General features: G+C 40.6%; 1 long non-coding RNA gene across 1 annotated transcript in view; it reads right to left on the bottom strand.

Moving 5' to 3' along the window:
* LOC308194990 overlaps positions 1–10,931 on the bottom strand; it is a 35,604-nt gene that overhangs the window by 17,927 nt on the left and 6,746 nt on the right. The window contains exons 4-5 of the long non-coding RNA XR_013951121.1: positions 1,864–2,031; positions 1,732–1,783 (exon numbers count right to left, since the gene is read on the bottom strand). This is a non-coding gene — a long non-coding RNA (uncharacterized lncRNA). The remainder of the gene's footprint in view (positions 1–1,731; positions 1,784–1,863; positions 2,032–10,931) is intronic.

Below are 10,931 nucleotides of genomic sequence, written 5' to 3'. Positions count from 1 at the left end.
TCACTCTATTTTGACATGCTTTAGTAATTTTCATTTAGCATCCTGCTGTCTTGCCTCAGTCATATACAGCATCTTGTCACAAAACAATTTGAGTTCTACTTTGATTTTTTCCCCAGGAACAGAGACTATGTGTGATGTCTGATATTTACATAGTGCCGGTCAGCTTACAGACATCATGTCTTAAAGACAGAAAAATCCAATAATTTTGGATTAAAAGAAAAATCCAATAATGCCAATTTTGAAGCTATTAATTTTCTTGTATTTCAGTGCCAGAAATCAAACAACTGGCATTAGGCATGCTTACGGGTGAATAACAGCTGGCTGAGGGAACACGGGCAAAGATTTGAAGGTGGATAAGATCACTGTGTGAGAATTACCTCAGCAAAATAACTAAGTATAAAAAAAGCTATTCATTTGAAAGAAGGAAGATATCTTAAAGGAAACCAATGCTTTAGAAATGGTAATGCAATTTTAGATACACCAAATAAATGGAATATTTCACAGCACTTTGAAGACTTTAAACGTCTATTTATATTTTCTATAATATATCTATCTGCTAGGAGGAAACTAGACAGTTTTGCATTCTCCATGGATAATGCTGAACTCCACTTTGCTCTAGCAAATTCTTAAATTCCTCAGAAAAATCAAGAGGAAAACAGTCTTTGGAGAAAGCCAGCCAGTGTCCTTCACGGTGGATCCACATCAGACCTTGGCAGTGGATGCTACACTTTGTAAACACATTTGTGTGTGTTTTTTTTGTTTGTTTGTTTGTTTTTTGTTTTCCTTTCGATATTTTGGCACATTTCTTTCCCATATATTCCTTGATAAAACAAAGCTGCTGGATTGATCCATGCAGCTGTGCCTGAAGCAAGGGGTGCAGGACACAGTCCCAAGTGGCACAACCCAGGGTGCACTAAACCTTCCCCAAACATGAATGTTTCTGCTTAGGTGGTAGCCGAGCTGTCATCTCACGAGCTGGACTGTGGCTACCAGCAACGCGAGGCTGCTTGAATCTGGTCCTCATTTCTTCTTTGCAAGACCTTGATGACCACAAGAGTGAAAAATAAAAGAACCTTAAATCTATTTGGGGATGGAGAAAGGGGGGAAGTTTTTCTTCACTGCGGGTGAGTAGCTACTGCACATTCCTGTAACTGCTGACTTTTGGGTGTTTTTCCCCTTAAGTGGTTAAGTAAAAATAGATGTAGATAATGATGAATTTAATTTCCACCTGAAACTTTTATTGGATCAGGTCTATAGGGAAGTAGATTTCCAGTGTGTCCTCAGCTGCGGAAGGAGAGACAGGTGCAGGCTGAAAAAAAAGGCTTGTTATAATCACTCCTCTTCAACACAGCTGGCTCAACAAGAGCACAGAGGTTTATTTGGACCATGCTTGGAAAATGGGAATTTCTATCTTTTTGTTCTGTTCTTAATGTACTGTGCAAAAAGGTCACTTGTTCTGGCAGTGGCTAATATACAACATCTGAGCAGACCCTTAACTGGGCTAAATTGCCATAGTTCAGCAGAATAAATAGCCACCACAGCACTCACTGGCCAAGGAGCCACTTTAAAATGCTTTTGATTAATTTCCTGTTACTAAGTTGGTCTTCAAATGCCTCTAGATAACTTCCTGGCAGTGCAGTTAAAACCCAATTTGCAGAGTGGCGTTTCCGTAGTTTTTCCTTTGATTCAGAAGCCAGCAATTAATGCTTCCTATTTATTGTATTTACTCACCTCTGCCGGTGGCCTCAGTGGGGGGTTGACTTGAGAACATTCCTGGTGCAATCTGCATTGACATAGTGCAGATAAACAGTGATGTTAAAACCTTCCACCCATCATCTGGTGGTTTTTCCCTTATGTGCTTACCACTCTGTGGAGTCCCTGTTTTGTGTAGAAGGACTTCATGCATTTCTTCCTCGGGCACGTGGAGATGGATGACAAAAACATCCCACCCCTTTGCTTCCCAGTATAAATTTATGGCTCTTAAATATTGAAGGTTGTGTTGTTTGGTTATGAGAGCAACTCTTCAGAAGTCTTTTCATGGTCAACAAATATTGATTGAAAAAAGAAAAGAAAAGAAAAAAAATTATCTCCACATTATCTCCATATCTCCACAATACATTTTCTTAAATCCTTAATATATATGTATATATTAATGTGCAATTATTTGGACTTAAGCAGAACTATTTTTAATTGTAGCATTTGATGATAATTTGACTTTAAGTAAGGTTGTACCCTAAGGGGGATTTGTAGTCATAAGATTCCTTCACTAGAAACAGGTGAAGAAATACATATTTGAGCATCAGAAACCAAAATCTGAATGGTGATGCTCAGAATAGGATGTTCTTTTCTACAAAGTGTAAATCCCAATGTTATGAGCTCAATTCTTCTGTCACCTACATGAGTTCTGATGGAAAGCATGTATCATTCTCAGGACAGCACGGTGCCAGCAAGTGATCTCTAGTTTTTGTACCCATGATGCATAGCTGAGATTTCACATAAAACTACATGAATAAAGTGGAAAAGAAACATTGCTTCAAAAAGTAAGAAAAGCTAAAGGAGATCTTAGCAGGCTGAAATCAGAGGGAAGAAGATGCTCTCAGGGCTGCTCTCTCGAGCCCTGATGCAATCCTAGAGACCACCCCAAGGTAGGTCAATGGGGATGGACCAGAGGCAGGACCCCAAAATGGTGGTTTACGTGCAGTCCTTGTAGCCTTTGTTTCCTGGCTGTTACTTCCGACAAATGCACTAGAAAAATAACTGAAAGAGGCAGGGAGAATGGTGGAAAAAGGAAAAGATAGCATTTTTTTTTACAAAATTTTGGCCCACATAGTGATAGTGGGGAGATGGAAAAATGTTCACGTCCCAACCTGACTGCACTCCATCTGTTTGCAACAAGATACTTAGTCCCTGTGTAAGCAGAGGGATGGGCTATTTTATTGCACATTCATGTAGATTTTGAAAGGAGGAAACCAAGCAAGCTAAAATTAAATATAATTTTCTCTTTTTCCCCATAGACTCAGACTGGATGGATGCCAAACCACATTTCAGAGGGGTGAGAAAGACCCAACATCTGCTTCTGGTGTAACTGTTTGTATCTTCACTCTAGGAAAATTAGGTTTGAAATAATCTCAAATTGTCTGACACCTGTATCCTATTAGAAGTGACACATGGAAACACCTTCAGCATACTGAATTTAGCACCATGTCAACAGTTTAAAGTTAACCGGAAAAATTGGTAAAAATCATTGCTTCCCAGTTTCTGCTGAAACAGATCTGGTGTCTTTTCACAGGATCATACTGCAAGCTTGATCCATGAATGTAATGGGCTTTGAGCCCATAATTACAACATGGCTTGTGTCCCTGGCTGTGGCTTGAATTAAATTCAGCGTGCACCTCAGGGTGACTGGTGCACTGCATTTTGAGCCAAGGCTCGCTGGAGGCACACCTAAGGGCTGGGTGCCAGCCAGCAGCCAGGACATGGGTATGCAGTGGTTGCAAGGACAGTTTCTCTGAAGTTCGGCTATGAATCTGAAGTTTAGCAACTTAAAGATATTAGAATAGTAAGCAGGTTGTATCTTATTTGTCTCAAGAAAGGGAGTTGTATTCCTGCTACAGAACATAAATTCTGCCATGGCATAAAGGTTCGCTTGTGTTTGGACACCAATAAAATCCAAAAGACTTCAGGATTCATGCATCTGGTCTTGCTATACCACGTGTGCACTTCCCTCAGTGCAGACTGCGATGTGCACGTAGTGCTTTACTTTAAATTCCCTTCCCCAACCTGTGTAACCTCCCATTTGCAAATGCCTCTCTTTTCAGAACAGATCTGGTGACCTTTTCCCAGATAATGCACTGATAGTAACTCTCAAGTTATTCTGAGAAGGACATTCATTAAAACTTATAAAACATTATGACTTCCGTAAAAATTATACTACCTAAAAATAAAGTATCTGTTACTAAAAACATGTGTCTTCCCATTCATCTTTAGATACATTCCCCCTTTTTTTTTTTTTGAGAACTTTGAAACTTTTTCTTGAGAGATTGTTTTTAAAAGTTTGTCTGAGAGTAAGGAAAACTGCTCTCTTTTTAGATAGCATTGTTTTTCAGCAGATCTGTATTTTCAGTGAGCACTGCCTAGAGTCAAGAAAGCAGGAAAAACATTGGTCTTGATCATTTTTCTCTCAAGTTCCTGCCCATTCTTTGACACCCTGTGAACAGTTGTTTTATCACCAAAATAGTTGTGACAGGCAAAGAGGATATTTACAGTAACACAAGCAGGTCAAAGAGGCTTTCAGGAGTTGGAAAACAACAAATTAATTTTTGGAAGTGTAAGCAGAGGGCTCATACTGTGGTTTGTCAGCTGCTAGACATGATGCTGGACAGGAAGAGGGTCCTGCCCCAACAGTACCAAGGCTGCAGGGCTGATGGAGAAGAAAAATAACATCACCAGCCAATAAAAACATGTTAAAAGTAGAAAAATGGGGTAATAATGGAAGGAGAGACCAATAACATTGAACTGTTTTCTAGAGAGAGGAAAGCACATGGGACCCTAGAAGAAGACAAGGGTGTCAGGATAAGTTTAGGCTTCTTTAACCCCAGGAGCATCCAAGTGGTCTTCCAGTATGGAGTAGCAGTGGTGGCACTAACAAAGGCCAATATTTAATACTTTGCATGCACCTACAACTGAAAAATATCAAGGAAAATCTGGAGCACAATGAAACCTAGCTGTGATGAAGTTTATTCTGAGGAAACAGCTTCAGTGCCACGAACTGGTTTTGGATCCCAAGGCATTACTTAGTTAAAACTTCCAGCTTACGAGAAAAAGCTATGACTAGACCCATGTAAGTTTCCCAGGAAAGAAAATGATTAATTGCCGTAACTGAAATGTGTGTGTACATTGGAAGAACAGCTTGAAAGCAACACAATTTTGAATGAAGGAAGCTTACAGCTACATATTGGAAACAGCCTTCCAAAAAGGGATGTTAGACGGTAGGACACTTTCCCAAGAAGGATGCTACAAATCACATCCTTGAGTTATTAAATGACAGCAACAGTCTGAAGGGAACAGTATAGGACAGGCAGTAATTCTTCATTATGAATGCCTGATCAGAGGATTTCTGTTTCTAAAGTATTTTTGCCTATTAATGAAATAGATGAGAAAAAATAAGGGTGCCTTGTAAACAGCTGCTGTACTTCAGGTCCACAAAAAGTCTTCAAATGACAAGGTGCCAACATGAATTTAATAAGCCTGCTCTTCCTGTATTCTGGTCATGTCCCAGATGAGGCTCAACTGGGATATGGATGCAGAGTACTGCTATTTGTGAGTGCAAATACAGATCCCATCCAAATATCTAGATGAGATGTCCTCTTCCCCATGGGCAGCTTGGCTTCTGAGACAGACTTTAGCTGCTGACAAAGACCCTCCTGCACACCCCACAACCTTTTTATCCAGACCAAGGGCTCTGCAAAGAGCAGAATGGACAGATACACATTTGTGAGTGCAAACATGAGCTGTGAAACTCCCAGCTGAAACGCCATCACAGTCTCCTCACCTATCCCAGATCTTGCCTTTGAGCATTCAGAAGTTAGTTTTTCATTGATACTTCTCATTTTAAATGCGTAAAGCCTTATGCTTCAAAGGCTTAGCAAGTTTTTGCTCTTCAAGAAATAGCCAGTCTTGGTTGTTCCTGATTGGACCTCATTATCATACTTGACACGTGAAACAAAATAACAGGTAATAAATTCAGATAAAAACCGTACATTGGTCCCTGAGGAAGTACACCATTCTTTTAAAGATGAGCAATGTGGTCTTAAACCAGCATTTGCAGCTCCCATTCAGAACTATAATAACACAAGGATCTGATGATCATTTTCTGGAGAATAAACGTTCAGGTTCACGAAAGTGGAGCTTCCTGCAAGAGCCTGATCAGCAGCTGATAACATCACCTGGCTTGAACAAGAACAGCCTAGGGACTGTGCTGTGACAGAGGAACATACACCAGCTGGAAACCTGTGCACAGGAGGTACTGGCTTTGGTTACCTTCGTCAGCAGCACCAACCTTCCTCATGCTTACCAAGGCCACCAAATACAGCTCAGAGAATTAATAGAAAGCTACAGCAGAAATGCAGATTTTTTCCTCATTTCACTGTTCCATATGTTAAAGACAGAGTGTGTTTCCATCAGATAGTCTTCAGGAGACATGAGCTGCTTCCTGACCTCCAGCCCACCCAGATCCCCCGGGGGTGACAGGCGGCAGCTGGTGTCCAGCGCTGCGGTGCCACCCTGCCCACCTGGGGGACCTGCAGCGATGGCAGCCAGAGAGAAGCGAACACAGAAGGTCAGTGCACCGCTTGTGCAGGAGCATCTGGACCCCAGCTGGGGCACTGGCACTGTTCTGGGTTTCTCCAGGCACCTCATCCTCCTTCAGGACCTATCCATAAGTGATTTTACCTTTAACAACGTAACATATATATAGCAATGGTAGGTTAGGCAGAGCTAGAGCATCCTCCCTTGTGAAACTTCTCTGAAGGTCAAAGTGATATTATGGAATGCAATAGTATTGAAAAATCCATAATACTCTTCCCAAGATGAGTATCTCTCTCATCTTTCTAAATATTTGCACTTCCGTATTGTTAGTTGTAGGTGTTCAGCAAAACAATAATTAACAAATAGAGGAACATGGTGACAAACAGGAAACAATGAGCTTAAAGGTGGCTAGATATGACAGACTGCTACACCAGTACTCCAGTATGCATGTGTAGCTAATTACAGTGTGGGATTCAAGATGCTAACGACTGAGTGGAAGGATGCCAAAATAATCTTTTAAGCCATAAACAGAACTTCACATTTAGGGAGACTTCCTGAAAGAAAGGAACCCATTTCCTCTGGAAATACTTGTTAATAGCGAGTCTTACAAAGTTATATGCATCTACAGATCCTACAGCATACATATTATGAACAGACTAATCAAATTATTTTGCTTTTTCCACTCTTGGATATCTACAAACAAAAGCTGTGAATTTTCGTGGTTTGTTGTGTAATGGTCTTGCATTTCTTAAGCCTGGGAACTGCTTGAAGGATTTGATAACGCTCACTTCAGTTCCCAGAAGGCTCATGACAAAGCATGACACAGAAGGGGAGGGAAATACTGTTCTGCATCACAAATGGAATAGGAGACCAAAACCCAAATTAGATGCAAATATCAATTTTATAATGTTGAAGAACAGGCTTGCAATCTCTATCAGAGCCAACATTACTTAAAATCATTTATTAATGATTTAGCATAAGCAGTGAAGAAGCCCAGCCTGCAAGAGGAACTGCTCTTGGTGTTTGTGAAGGATCCACAGGGACTGGGAAGAATTTCATAAAAATTTAATGTGTCCAAAAAAGGGTCACAACCTTTAGTAAGTTTTCTACAGCAACATCCCCACCATTAATTTAAAGTCTTCAGGTATATATGTTGCTTTTATCACCACACAGTCCGTTTACTGCTTTGTTTAATCACAGAGTTATAGCACAATTAAAAAACAGTAACAATCTCCCCCAGAAGAACAACCAGCCAACAAGTAGACTGCAAATGTGGTGTCACAGCTGAGAAATGGGATAGCTCATGCCAAGCACTCCATTGGCATTGCCACACCGCTGCCAGACCTGGGTGAACTGCTGGGGACTGCTTGTTGGCCTTGTGTCTTTTTTCATGCAACCATATTGCTCTTCAAAAAATGATATGAAAAGGATCTGCTACATATACACGAGTGTGTTAAAGGTATATGCTATGCAATATTTTATATTTTCAAAAGGCTCGTAAAATGTGACCCTGCTTATCAGTTCTTAGCTGAGGGAATGTTTTCATACACATTTCTAGAGGACTGAAAATGCCTGTTTAAATAGAAATGCTGGCTGATTGAGAAAAATGCAAGAGAAAACGTCACAGCTATCTTTCAATGACATGCATAGTAAATGTGAATGGGCATTTTACAGACATTTAGGCCTACTTATATTTTGTCTTAATACAAAGTAGACTATCACTTCTAATTTATTGGCTTAACAAGAAATAGACTGCTATGGTCAAAGTCACCTTAAATGTTTTAAAATCAAGTATTGACCATTTTCTCTCCTCAATCATATTAACTACCTCATACATCAAAACCACCCTTTAGCTGCATTCAGAGATGGTCCAAATGCATAAAAACACAACTTAGAAAAGGAACTTTCTAAAAGACTGAAATATGCTAAACTGAAGCAAGTTTCCTCCTCCCTGGTGCCATTATGCTTTGGAAATGCTATGCAGTTCATCTCACAAAAAATCATCAACATTGAAAAATAAAAGGGTTGTTCACTCCATACTTTCCATGGAAAATATTTATGGCAACATAATTGTGGAGCAAAATGCAAGCAGACTGAAGTGCAGAAGTAATGGACTTTGTCAACAGTATTGACTGATTTTTTTGTAATTTGCTTTCTGTAAGGCTCAGATTAAAACAACCAGTCCTGCTCAGTAACCCAATAAATGCTCAGTGCCACTCAGAGTAGCGCCAGTTTGAACTCACTAAGTGGAATTTTGAGACTTGTTCCCTGAGTTTCTTCAAACAATAAGCATGTCTGAGTATGATTATACTTTACCAACCAAGCACTTGCTTGGTTTTCACACAATATACTTGGTTCATATTTGTCTGGCATAAGTTACCCACCAATTCTGAGAAACTTGACCACAATGTGTTATCACCAGTGGAGATTTTTCTCCACTGCACATGCAATGCAACTTTTTTCTGAGAAAATTTGGTTTTGTTGCTTTCAGACACAATTTGAAGACAGATTGCTTATACACTGACAATATGACCAAATATTGATGTTGGTGTTATTTGGATACCTATCCCATAGCATATTGCATCTATCAAACAATTACCTTGTCACTAGCTTTTGAAAGTCTTGAAATACGTATATGCACAAGCAGCTTTGTTGGTACATCATTCCCCACGTGAATAACTTGCAGCTGGGAAAATAATAACCTAATTTGTACCTTGTTGGGCGACAAGATGCTCTGACTATTCATTATGCAGAGGAAAGACAGACTTCTGAAAGTATTTTTGCTGATTCTCTATGCTTCCAGTAGATTTTTAATTGCCCTCCAAACCACAGATTTCTTCCCTGAACATATAATATTGAATTTATTCTGAGTTTTTCTATTGTCCTCAGATGAAACAGGATTGAGCTGAAATTCAGCACAGAACCGGCTGCTTAGGTAGGTCTGCAGCCCCAGTTTACTGAAACCCTAGTTAAAAAGTCCTGTCTTTGGCTCCGGTATTTCTAAACTGCATAGATTATTATAGCATTCAAAAAGCACTCAGGAAAAAGGCTTACATGTTTTAAAATAAACAAACAGTTTTCTTTAGCTGCTAAAGAAATCAAGAAAAAAATGTGCCCTCTTTCTGCCCTTTCTCTCCTTTTCTGGAACACATTTTGAAAGAACCATTTCAAGTATATTGTGGTTACTATTTTTCACATGCATACCTGCATTCTTAGCATGGTTTAGAGTCAGAAATTTCACAAGATTTCTTTACAGAACAGATCAAAATATCTCACATATGAATTGAAAGAAAATTATCCACCAAGGAGCTGAAATCCCTAGATTTCTCACTTGAAGCCAATTGTAACCATTCACCTAACAGTTAACAGATCCAAATGGACCCCCAAAAGCTGTGCCACAGCAGACAACAAGTAAAGGTTTGATACTACCCTGCAGACTGTGGTTGAGCAGTGGCACGGGGACTCTCGGCAGCACCACGGACAGAATTACATCATTTCCATTTACAAATAGTATCATACAATCATTCAAGTTGGAAAAGACTCATAAGATCATCAAGTCCAACCATACCTTGGTCCCGGCCCAAGGCGTTCAACTATGTGCTTATATCTAGGCACACTTGTAGACCATGCAATGCTGAAGAAATTTACTGTCAATTTACATACAATTACTGAAGAAATACTCTACTGTGAGATTCACCCCCCACATCTCTATATCCTTCTCTTTACCTTTTGTAACATAAAGGTCTAGACACCCTATATTTACTGAAATAGAATGACTATTTTTTTTACTATGGTCTTATAGAAAATCATTATCATTATCACCACACTAAATAAACATAACAGCTGAGCAAGAGAAACCCACCAATGACATGGAACTAATTCCTTCACTTTTACTCTGTCTTTTATTCTCCTTCTATGACAAAGAGACGCGCTTGGTGGATGAGGGACAGGCAGTGGATGTGGTCTACCTTGACTTCAGTAAGGCTTTTCACACCATTTCCCACAGCATTCTCCTTGGGAAACTGGCTGCTCATGGCTTGGACTGGCATACACTTCATTGGGTTAGAAACTGGCTAGGTAGCCGGGCCCAAAGAGTTGTGGTGAATGGAGTTAAATCCAGTTGGAGGCCGGTCACTAGTGGAGTCCCCCAGGGCTCAGTACTGCGGCCAGTTCTCTTTAATATCTTTATCGATGACCTGGATGAGGGGATCGAGTGCACCCTCAGTAAGCTTGCAGACGACACCAAGTTAGGTGCGTGTGTCGGTCTGCTCGAGGGTAGGAAAGCTCTGCAGGAGGATCTGGATAGGCTGGAGCGATGGGCTGAGGCCAACTGTATGAGGTTCAACAAGGCCAAGTGCCGGGTCCTGCACCTGGGTCACAACAACCCCAAGCAGCGCTACAGGCTGGGAGATGAGTGGTTGGAAAGCTGCCTGGCAGAGAAGGACCTGGGAGTACTGGTTGATAGGCAGCTGAATATGAGCCAGCAGTGTGCTCAGGTGGCCAAGAAGGCCAACAGCATCCTGGCTTGCATAAGAAACAGTGGGGCCAGTAGGACTAGGGAAGTGATTGTCCCCCTGTACTCGGCTCTGGTGAGGCCGCACCTAGAGTACTGTGTTCAGTTTTGG

This window comes from Anser brachyrhynchus (assembly GCF_964034855.1).
Source record: "Anser brachyrhynchus genome assembly, chromosome: 4".
Classification (NCBI taxonomy): Eukaryota; Metazoa; Chordata; class Aves; order Anseriformes; family Anatidae; genus Anser; species Anser brachyrhynchus.
Note: the sequence above shows the minus strand (reverse complement) of the source record. Positions and strands in the feature narration are given on the sequence as shown.